Here is an 11,758-nt window from a genome sequence, read left to right as displayed (position 1 = left end):
CCTGCTGTGTTCATCCAGCCCTGCACCTTGTTGTCTCTATATAAATGTCAGTTGTTTTAACCCTGTAAAGAGTTCCATTTTATTTCAAATGACTCTTTGAATGTGAGAGATTTATGTCTGCTTTATGAGGCATGTTTATGCATGTAGTAAAAGCAAGTCCTTTTGAGAGCAACCCTATAATACTGTTTATTGGCCTTTTTAGTTATGGGGTCACCTTTGCTCATAAGAGCAGGCAAACAGACCTCCCCACAATGTGCTGCTTATTTATTCCGCAAGGCAATGAGCTTATAAAGTGACTCCATTAATAAGGAACTTGGTGTGTGTGTGTGGCTCCCTTAGGCAGTATTCTGCTCTTTATGCAGAGCTCAGCATGGTGGCTAAATGGCAGAAGATGTATAACCACTAAATTGGGTCAGCTGTTTCTGAAATAATGACCCTCTGCTTTTCAAACCCTACTTCCATTCTGCCATGGAACAGAAAATATTGCCTTTCAAGACCTCCTGAAAGAAAGCACTTCTATAAATATAGTGCCTGTCACAGCCTAGTGACTTCCCAGAGCACTCTTCTGCCAATTTTGAACTGTTATCACTAATCTAATCGAACATGCCCGGTATCTTGAGCACATGCACATGCGCATGTTCACACTCTAAAATAATGACTGGGCTAATCCTGAATTGCTGATGCTGGTTGAACAATTAATTATTGGGAGGAGGAGACCCTAGCTGATCCTGAAATAGTGCCAGGCAATCTTTTACGTTCTCCTGAGAAGCTTGACAACACATCCAGGAGAAGTGTCTGTGGCAGTGCAGCTCTCCCTCAGTACTGCACTAAGTGTGTCACTAAGAGTTATATGCTCAAATCGCTGGAAGTTCCGCTGTGGAGGCAAGTGTTACTGCCTAAGCAACCAGGACTCGCATGTAGATTTCTAGAAATGTGATGCACAGAAACAGGAGTAGGAATAGGCCATTCTGCTCCACCTTCCAGGTCATGCTGATTATCTACCTCAATGCCACACTCCTGTACTATCCCCACATGTAGTATCTAGAAACGTAACGGTCTTTGTTTAGGTCACACTCAATGACCGTGTTGAGGATTGTCCACCTTCTGAATGAAGAAATTCCTCTTTGCTTCAGCCCTAAATGGCTTGCCTCTTTATTTCAGAGACTGTGTTCCCTGGTTCTATATGTGGCACACTCCCTCCCCCCTCCTCTCCCACCTTCCACCAAAGCCAGGGGAACTATCCATCCTGTATTCAACCTGTCAAGCCCTGTAAGAATCTTTGTTTCAATGCGATCATCTCTTTTCCTTCTGAACTTTAGAGAATACAGGCCCAGTCTCTTAAGCTTTCCGCATGGAACAGTCCTACCATGCCAGAAATCAGTCTGGTGAAGCTCTTATGCTCACTTTCTATGGGAACTGTATCCTCCTTTGGCCTGGGGGCCCTAAACCCCACACGATATTTGGGTGTGGTCTCCCTGAGGTGCTACAAAATTGAACCTGTGATCAAATCCTGTTATGATAAAGGCTAGTGTACCATTTGTCTTCCTAATTTCTTGCCGTATTTACATCAAGGTAAAACTCTAGAAGGGTCAAAGAGTCATACAGCACAGAGACACCATACAGCACAGAGACACCATTCAGCCCAACTCATCCATGCTGACCTGGTTTCCTAAACTGAACTAGTCCCATTTGGCTCTCATTCCTCTAAACCTTTCCTATCCACGTACCTATTCAAATGTCTTTTAAATGTTGTAATTGTACCAGCCTCCACCACTTCCTCTAACAGCTTGCTCCTTCAAGAACCACCCTCTGCATGAAAAAGATGCCCCTCAGGTCCTTTTTTAAATCTTTCCTCTCTTAAACCTATTCTCTCTAGTTTTGGATTTTCCTACCATGGTGAAAAGACCTTGGCTATTTACCTTATCTGTGCCCCTCGTGACCTTTATAAACCTCTATAAGGTCACCCATCAGCCTTCAACGGTCCAGGGGAAAAGAGCCCCAGTCTATTCAACCTCGCATTATAACTCAAACCCTCCAGTCTCCGTAAGATCCTTGTACATCTTTTTTCTATCCTTTCTAGTTCAATAACATTCTTTTCCTATAGCAAGGCGACCAGGACTGTACGCAGTACTTCAAATGTGGCCTTATCAATGTTTTGTACAGCCATACCATGATGTCCCAACACGTGTAATCAATGCTCTGACCGATAAAGTCAAGTGTGCCAAACTCCTTCACCACCCTGTCTACCTGTGACACCACTTTCAAGGGAGCTATGTACCTACAACCCTTGGTCTGACTGTTCAGCAACACTCCCTGGGGCCCTACCGTTATCTATGTAAGTCATGCCCTGGTTTGTCTTACAAAATGCAATACCTCACATTTATCTGAGTTAAACTCCATCTGCCGCACCTCGTCCCCGTGGCCCAGTTAATCAAGATAACATTCTCGCTGCACGCTATAGCATGGTTGAAGTGAATAAGTGGCACCCAGCATGATGATGATATAGACAATCGGTGAAACCTGGGCCTGAACTTTAGAGACCAACAAAATATGTTACATGATCTTGTCAATCCTAAGGAGACAAGGTTTACCATGTCATCTGAAACACTTTAAATAGAGCTGCACTCCCTGAGTACTGCAGTAAAGGGTCAGTTTAGACCAGGTGCTCTAGGTGAGCCTGAACTCTCAATCTTTTGGTCCAGAAAAGACAGCATGGTATTACCAAACAAAGGTTGATGCCTCAAAAAGATGGTACAGAGCCTCAGCGAGGGAACTTCACAGAGTGGAGCATGGAGGTCTGACAGCACGCATGGTTTCAAATGGCAATGGAATGTTGCCTCCACTATGGGGATGCAAGTGGACAGATAGAATCTATTACAAAATATCTAACAGGAAATTCATATTGTTGTAATCTTTGTAATAAATTACTTATGAAGATTTTAAATTGTGTAAGTACTGAACTAGGATCTTCGACAGTGTAACAGCATTAAATCTGTTTACTGCAATCTGACATAAAAACAGAAAATGTTTGGAAATGGTCATCAGGACAGATAACTATCTCTCCAAAGATGCTAAAGTTATCCTTCCTTACAGGATATGAGTGAGCTAATGAGGGTTTTCAACATTCAATGATAGTTTCGTGGGCGCCAGTTCTCATTTTCACACTTTGAAATATATATATAAATTGAATGAGTTTGAAGGAAGAGTGATACTGGATTTGAAACATTAACCGTATTTCTGTCCTACAGCTGCTGCCAGACCTCCTGAGATTCTCTGACAAATGCAAATTATCCAGGGTGCTATGGTGGGATTTTAACACACGTCTCCACCCCACCCTGGCCGGCCGGCCAGGGCATTAGCATAGGCCTCTAGATTACAAGTCCAGTGACTTTACTACGGCACCATCTCTTCCCCTGACTGAGTTTTGTCTTTTAAAATTGGAATTTGGAATTTAAAATTTCAGAAAGTGAGCTTGACAGTGTAGTGGAAATGCATGCATGTGTTCTAAATACACATGAAACAAAGGGAATCTCTGCCCTCTACTGGAGAAATGATGTAAACCACTGTGTGCGTTGAAACCAGAAAGCTTTTGTACAAGACAGACTGAGGTTGGAGTCGTGTGACCATTAAAACGTCTGCATCCTTAGGATGAATGCATGTGTATTTATAAGAAATCCTGTTATTGCCCCTCCATGTAGCCCTCTTTAGCCACTAATGTCTGCTTCAAATTCCTTTCCTGAACTGCACTGCCTGCCCCAATTACCTTGTTTCTTTTTTCCTCAAATCTGCAATAAAATTCACCAGTTTGACCCAAGCTATGTAAATGTGGAAGGATGTAAAATTTAGGGCTTGGGGCATGAGCACAATTTGCAGGTTAGCTGCTGTCTGAAGTGACAAACAATGTGATAACACCCTCAACAATGCAAGTTTCAATAATACAGAAGCAAAATACACACCTGATGTTCCTATGTCAGTCATAGGGAAAGATTTGTGAATGAGACATCATTGAGAATGTTCCTAACAAAATCTAAACTACTGGAGAAACTCCAGACGTCCAGTGCATTTGTGAAGGGAGAAACTGAGTTAATGCTTTGAGCATATTTTAATTTCATATTTCAGACTGGTTTCTCTAATGTCTTTAATATTGAGCTATTGAAGAATATTTATACAGATTGAAGTTTTAAAAAAAAAAAACTCTATTTAAGAAACATCCTCTTATCTTGCCACAAGGCTGCAAGAGAGAGAGAATAAGCTGATGTGACATTGCATCGCATTTGGTGATTTTTCTGTTTCATTAACGTATCTCACAGTCAGACTTTTTGCCAATTCTCTAGTTTCTCTACATTGCTGGTCTCTGGATGTTGGATGGACTGAGGAAGTGTGATTGGGGCATGTTTTCAGTTTTCCTAACCCTATCGCAGGTTTGTTTTGTGCTTGTTGAGCGAACCTATGTAAAATGATGACTTTTCCATCCAAGCCCTGCACTCATCACTGCTTCCTGCATTGTTGATTTGAAATGTGTATTTTTCTTTTTTCTTTTCCAGTCAGAGTTCCAACGAGATGAAATCGGCATCCGTTGAAGTTACAACTATTAACAAAAGCAAGGTACTGCCTCTGACTGATCCCAGGTAGGTCCACTGTGGGCTCAAAGTAAAAGCAGAGTTGGGAGAAATTAATGGGAATGAAAGTTGATTGTCTACATCTCAGAGTATGGAAGGAAATAGCTACGGAGTTAGTTATTGCGTTAATAATTGTCTTCCAAGATTCCATACATTCTATGACCTTTCCTGAGAACTGTTCTGAAATGGACCCAAAATGTTAACACTGATTTTTTTTTTCTTGACAGATGCTTCCAGACCTGCTGAGCTTTTCCAGCAACTTCTGTTTTTGTTTCTGATTTACAGCGTCTGTAGTTCTTTCGGTTTTTATCACGTTGACAAATGTGTTGGAGTATGAGGATGTTACAAACAAAATTGATTAAAGGGGAGTTGTTGGATATCGTACTTTTAGGTTTTCAGAGCATTTTGGACAAGGTTCCTGACAGGAGGCTAATTAGCAAAATTAAAGCACTTAGTATAGGAGGTAATATCTGGACGTGGATTAATTAACTAACAGGCAGAAAACGGAGTAGGATTAAATGGGCCATTCTCCAGTTGGCAGACTGTAACTGGAACGTGCTGCAAAAATCCGTGCTTGGGGCTCCAGCTGTTCACAATATATATCAATGCTTTGATGTTTGATTTGCTGTTGTCACATGTACCGAGATACAGTGAAAAGTGTCGTTTTGCGTGCTCTGGCAGGGATGATGGGCAAGCAATGGCCTAGTGGTATTATCGCTGGTCTGTTAATTCAGAGACCCAGATAACATTCTAGGGACCTGGGTTCGAATCCTACCATGGCAGATAGTGGAATTTGAACTTTTTTTTAAAAAAAAAAAAAAAAAATCTGGAATTCAGAATCCCATGATGACCATGAATCCACTATCGATTGTTGGAAAAACCCATCTGGTTCACTAATGTCCTTTAGGGAAGGAAACTGCCATCTTTACCTGGTCTGGCCTACATGAGAGGTGATCTCATTGAAACTTACAAGGGTGGCACGGTGACTTGGTGGTTAGCGGTGCTGCCTCACAGCACCAAGGATTAATGGTTTCATTCCACCCTTGGGTAATTGTCTGTGTAGAGTTTGCACATTCTCCCCGTGTCCCTGTTTCCTTTTGGGTGCTCAGGTTTCCTCCCACAGTCCAAGGATGTGCAGGCCAAATGGATTAGCTGTAGGAAATGCAGGGTTACAGGGATAGGGAAGGGGTGTGCCTCTGGGTGAGATGCTTTTTGGATGGGTGGTGTGGACGTGATGGGCCAAGCGGCCTACTCCCACACTGGAGGGATTCTGTACTTAAAGGGATAGATGGGGTGGATGCAGGTGAGATGTTTTCCTCCGACTGGGGAGTCGAGAACCAAGGAGCACAATTTAAAGGAGATGGCCACATAGGACTGAGATGAAGAGAGTTCTTTTCACTCGGAGGGTTATGTCTCTTTGGAATTCAGCGTTTTGCGTATGTAAAATACAGAGGCTAATAAATGTTTGAACATGAACGGTGTAAAGAATTAAATGGATAATCTGATATTGAAGTGTTCAATAAGCTATAGTTTTGCTAAGTGGCAGTGCAGGCTCTACAGGCTCAATGGCCTCCTGTTCCTTTGTTTTGAGTAGAACAGGTTGAGGCTTTGGAAGGGCCTTTCTAAGTCTGATTTCATTAATGTTCCTTTTGTGTCTTGGATGAGGTTGACTTTTCACGACACTTCAACAATGAGTGCACTTAGCCCCCATTCTGTACCATGATATCTCCAAATAGACATGATGCCAGTGTTGGACTGGGGTGGACAAATTTGGAAATCCCATGAGACCAGGTTATAGTCCAACAGATTTAATTGACATCACAAGCCTTTGGAGCAGTGTCCCATCATCAGACTCCAGATGGGTGGCATACACCACCTCCTCTTCTCAACCCTCTCTTTATCTTTCCCCCTTCTACCCTTCTTGACTGACACAGACACCAACACCTCACCTCTTTTCCCCCCTGTTGTCTTCCTCCGTCTTCTTGCCTATGTCCTCTTTCTGCTCTTCCCCCAATCCCTAACCTACCCGCTCCCGCAAACATCTGCTCTACCCCAGCGTGCTGAGGTCCATTAGAGGGGGAGGTGATGGCCTAGTGATATTATCACTAGACTATTAATCCAGGGACCTAGATAATGTTCTGGGGACCCAGGTTCAAACCCCTGCCACAGCAGATGGTAGAATTTGAATTCAATAAATAATCTGGAATTAAGAGTCAAATGACGACCATGAATCCACTGTTGATTATTGGAAAAACCCATTTGGCTCACTAATGTCCTTTAGGGAAGTAAACTGCCATCCTTGTCTGGTCTGGCCTGCATGTGACTCCAGACTCTCAACAATGTGGCTGACTCTTAACTGCCCTCTGGGTAATTAAGGATAGGCAATAAATGCTGACCTGGCCAGCGACACCCATATCCCATGGTATTCCTCTCCTGTTGGGTCAGTTACGACTGTGTTTCAACTCGCCTCTGTGTTGATAAGCTTTTGCAAAGTGCAGTCTTTCAAGTTACTGATACACATCAACTTGTTATTTCTGGGGACAAGCTGTTTTCATTAGGTGCTGTTTGTTTTTCAGGGTGTTTCTTGACGGTAATTCTACCATCAGGAAACCAGAGGTTGTCCAGCCAGCATCAGCAGGTGTCAGCTTGTATTCCACCATCGGCACTGAGATTCAGTGCGCTGGGGTCCTGAGCTACCAACTGGGCTCCTACTACTTTGGGGTGATGTTTGAAAACCCTGTGGCGGTTGGGGAGCTGTGTCAGATGCTTGGCTTGTACGTGACGATGGACCCTGGGGAGAGGGACGAGATGTACGCCATCATCAAAAGCCAGAACCCGTCTGCGGTTCTCCAGCGTTTGGCACTTCTTGGCTACAACCAAGGTGAAGGCATCTCTGTCAATCTCGACAATGTCCAAATCTCAGCAACCATGACCCTGGGCACTGACTGCCATGTTGAAGTCATTGTCAATGATACATCTGCTTAATGTGATCTCTGACTGCTACTTTTTCTCACTGCATTTCTTGATGTTTGACAAGCCCCACTGAAGCTGAAGTGCTTGTGATGTGATTGTAAACTCTCGACCTGTAGTTAGTTTGTGACTCTCAGTGCGTGCATAACTCTACATTTCGGGTCATTTCCTCCATTAGCCCCGTACTTGCTGATCTACACCGGCTTGCAGTCTGGTACCTTCTGTCTTTAAGAATTCTTCCCTCTTGTTTCCCAATCTTTCCATAGCTGCAATCCCTCCCTATCTCTGTCATCTTCTCCAGGTCTTACAACCCTGTAAAAACTGTGCTCCTCCTCTTCGTTGATTTTAGTCCTTCCACCATTTGGAAGTTGTGTTCTCAGCTGCTGAGGCCCAAAGCCCTGGAATTCCTTCTCCAAGCCTTTCCACTCTGCTATTCTCCTTTGGATCTCCTTAAAGCTTGCAGTGTTGAGCAAGAGTTTTAGTATCTCCTCGGTGTCAAGTGTTCTCTGAGAATTCAGGAGCGCGCTACACAATTTTAACCTCTTCAAGAAGATACACCAATGATGTTTGTGGAACCAATGATAGCAACAATAGCGACCTATCTATTTCATTCATGGTCCTTCCCAAGTCATTGTAACAGCACAGAATGGAGGTTCACTAATACTCTTTAGGGATCGAAATCTGTCATCCTTACCTGGCGTGGCCTTGATTGACTCCAGACCTACAGCAATGTGGTTGACACCCTAAACAAACAATTAGGGAAGGACAATGTGTGTAAATTGGGCTGCTGTGTTCTTTTTTCCTGTTCCACTGAGCATAGCATTAAGATGTCATGCCATAATTGCAGTAGTGAAGTGCTTATCCTGCATTTGGGCTCTTTGGTGACCTGGAGTATTTATATAACAGGCAGGAGGCCACGTTTGGAGTACATGTGCAATTTTAGTCACCTTACCTAAGAGAGGGTAGATCCACTTTGGAGAGAATGCACTGAGGGTTCACTTGAATCATAGAATCATACAGTACAGAAGAGACCTTTTGGCTCTTCGAGTCTGTACCACCAAGAATAAACTTCTACATACGCTTGTCCCATTTTCCTGCACTAGGCCCATTGTTGTGACATTTCAAGTGCTCAGCCAAATACTTTTTAAACGTTGTGAGGTTTCCCACGTCAACTACCCTCCCTGGGAGCGCATTTCAACCCCACCACCCTCTGGTTGAAAATATTTTTTTTCTCAAATCCCTTCTAAACCTCTAACCTTTCATTTTTAAAATTATGTCCCCGTGTTATTGAACCTTCAACTTTACATGCACCCGGTCTACGTACGTCATAATCTTGTATCCCTTATCATGACCCCTCTCAACCTCCTCTGGTCTGAGCTTATTCAGCCTCTCTTCATGGGGTCATCCCTTTCCTATGAGCCGAGATTTAGTAGTTGACTACTGCTTTTTCACTGGACTCCTTGATGTCAGGGTGATGTTGTGTTTAATATTCCACTGTAGTCAAGTCCTTCTGACCTGAGATGCATTTACACCTGGGGCCTCAGTGCATTCACAATTTGTAACAAGACCTATTTTCCCCCAACACCTCTGCTCCCGCTGACCTACGTTAGAAAAAGGCAAAGTGATCGAATTGACAGTTTGTAAAGGTCTGAAAGGGTCTTTAGTCTAAATGTTGGGAAAATACAGCCTTGTGCTGAAGAATCTTGATTTTGGCAAGACAATCTGAGAATAATGAGTTGGCTGACGACTCCAATTAAAGAGAGATTTCCTTACACAAAGTGTTGAAATCTTTTGAGATTCTCTACCCTGGCGGGCAGTAGAGGCTCAGTCACCAATTATTTTCAAGAAATTGATCAATAGATTTTGGAGTATTAGGGCCCTGGGGGAAGGTAGGGTTAAAGTTTGTTTTTTTTTTTAAAAAGAAAGTCAGCTCTGATTTTGTTAAATGGAACATATGCCAAAGGCTAAACAACCTGCCCCACTATGGGCACCATGGTAGGGGACTAATAATCCAGAACTCCAGGCTAATGTTCTGGGAGCATGGGCTAGAATCCCTTATGGCAGATAATGTTTGAATTCAATAAAAACCTTACAAAAATCTGGAATAAAAACCTTATCTATTGGTGACTGTGATTGCTGTAAAAACCCATCTGGCTCACTAATGTCCTTTAGGGAAGGAATCTGCCATCCTTACCTGGTCTGGCCTACATGTGACTCCAGATCCACAGCAAAGTGGTTGGCTTTTAACTGCCTTGTGGGCGATTACAAATGTGCAATAAATGCTGACTGTGACATCCCAGTAATTAATTTTTAGTAGAGCTCCTATGTCTCATGTTCTTTAGGGCAAAGGTTAAATGCCAAAAGCTAACAAACGTAAGTAACAGAAAGCTAGAATAACTCGGTGCTAAGGAATTGATCTTTATATGATGGAATACAAAGCAGTGGAAGCAGTTTAATCATTGGAGAGAATTCTGTGGTGTTGGAACATTAGCTTGGGTACACTTAATTCTTTATAACCTGCATGTTGCTTTATTGGTTTTTTGGGAGCAGTTTACACTGGCAGAGCATTTCATTCACCTGTGGGGTATTCTCAGTGGTATGATATTAAATGTCTAAATTGCATTCCTTGTTACTGACTATACAAATTGGCCTGTTCTTTCCTCAGAAAAGCCATCTGCTGATTTGCAGATTTCATTGACTGGGTAGCTTGTCATGTTTACTGAATAAAGTTCCCTAATCTGTTTATATTACTACTTCCCTTCCCACATTCTCTGGATTAATGCTGGTATGTTTTTTCATTGGGTAGTTGCTGTTCAGTAGGTCTACGCAAAGGTCCTTGACTCTTTTATGCACTTCCCATCCCCCCCCCCCCCACCCACTTCACCCCACCTCACTCCACTCCCTCCCGAATGCAATGTTCATTCCCAATCTGTGCCTCAAATGATTTTCCTTCCAGCTCCTGTGCAGTTGTCATTGGTGTTTTCAGAGCATCATCTTTTCTTCCAGTTCCTCATCAACATCCCCCCCCACCTCATCGGGTGGTACAAGTGCCTAATTATCCCAGTCCCCTAAATTGCAGTGTTTCCCATGAGCAAGAAAAATCAGTGCTTTGAGGGGGCTTGTCCATTCATTTTACTGTCGCTTATTTAATCTATAACCAAACAAACATCAGCATTGCTCTTGAACCACTTTTGCTTCTAATTCCCATTTTAGCTATAATCATGCAATTGCACAGGTAAAAAGATGGAAATTTGTGGGGCAGTCAGCTGAAAGCTAAGTGAATAATTTCAGAATTAATGCAGACTGTTCTGTCCTCAGATGAGAACACTCTGCTATATTGCTGTTCTGAAGAACTTCCAGGTTTTTTTTTGTGCATGATGTGAAAGGTAGTGAGATTTATCCTGGGAATTGGAACATTATGTCCATGAAAGATTCTGTGGTGAGAGGGCACGGTGGGCTGTTGGCTTAATGGGAACAGTTTGAATGAGCAATGTTTCAATTGGCATGGAATATTCCCAGTAGTTGCATATTGAATACTGAAGCTAAATTACATTCCCTTGTTTACAGTGCAAAGATTACACCTCTTCATTTGTCCTGTACATCTTTCTGAACACTGCTTCCTATGTCACCATATGGGCTGACAATTGAGGTTAGTCTTCATGTAAAACAGAATAACTTGTTATAGACCTGTTTAGGGGAATGTAAAAATAACATTACAAATTCAAACGTTACAATTTATAATAATGGATCCACCTTTATCCTCTTTGTCATTAATTGTAGTCATTATGACTGTGAACCTTACCTCCTGACTGTCACAACAGAATTAACCCTATTATGTGATAGTTATATCTTCATTGTATTGCTTGTGTATTTTGCAAATAAAAAGATTTTTGCCTGTGAATTTAGCCTTCCTGTTTTGTTTGACAGTGGCACCTTTTAATAGGAATCTGTAGATACCAGGACTGTTAGAATGAAAGTGAGGGATTGGGAAAAAAAAAACCCAAATGCTCAAGATGTGATAATATTGGAGATTCCAATGTGTAATCTGCTATCAGAAAGTTTCAGACTTTCTCTGAGTATTTTATTGCTCCATGAGCCCTCATCCAAACAATAATGGTAATTAACCAGTTATGCCCATCATTGCAAGACCATGGTGAAAATTATCAATA

The sequence above is a fragment of the Rhincodon typus genome, chromosome 25 (genome assembly GCF_021869965.1).
Source record: "Rhincodon typus isolate 14 chromosome 25, sRhiTyp1.1, whole genome shotgun sequence".
Lineage (NCBI taxonomy): Eukaryota > Metazoa > Chordata > Chondrichthyes > Orectolobiformes > Rhincodontidae > Rhincodon > Rhincodon typus.
This window is presented reverse-complemented; position numbering follows the sequence as displayed.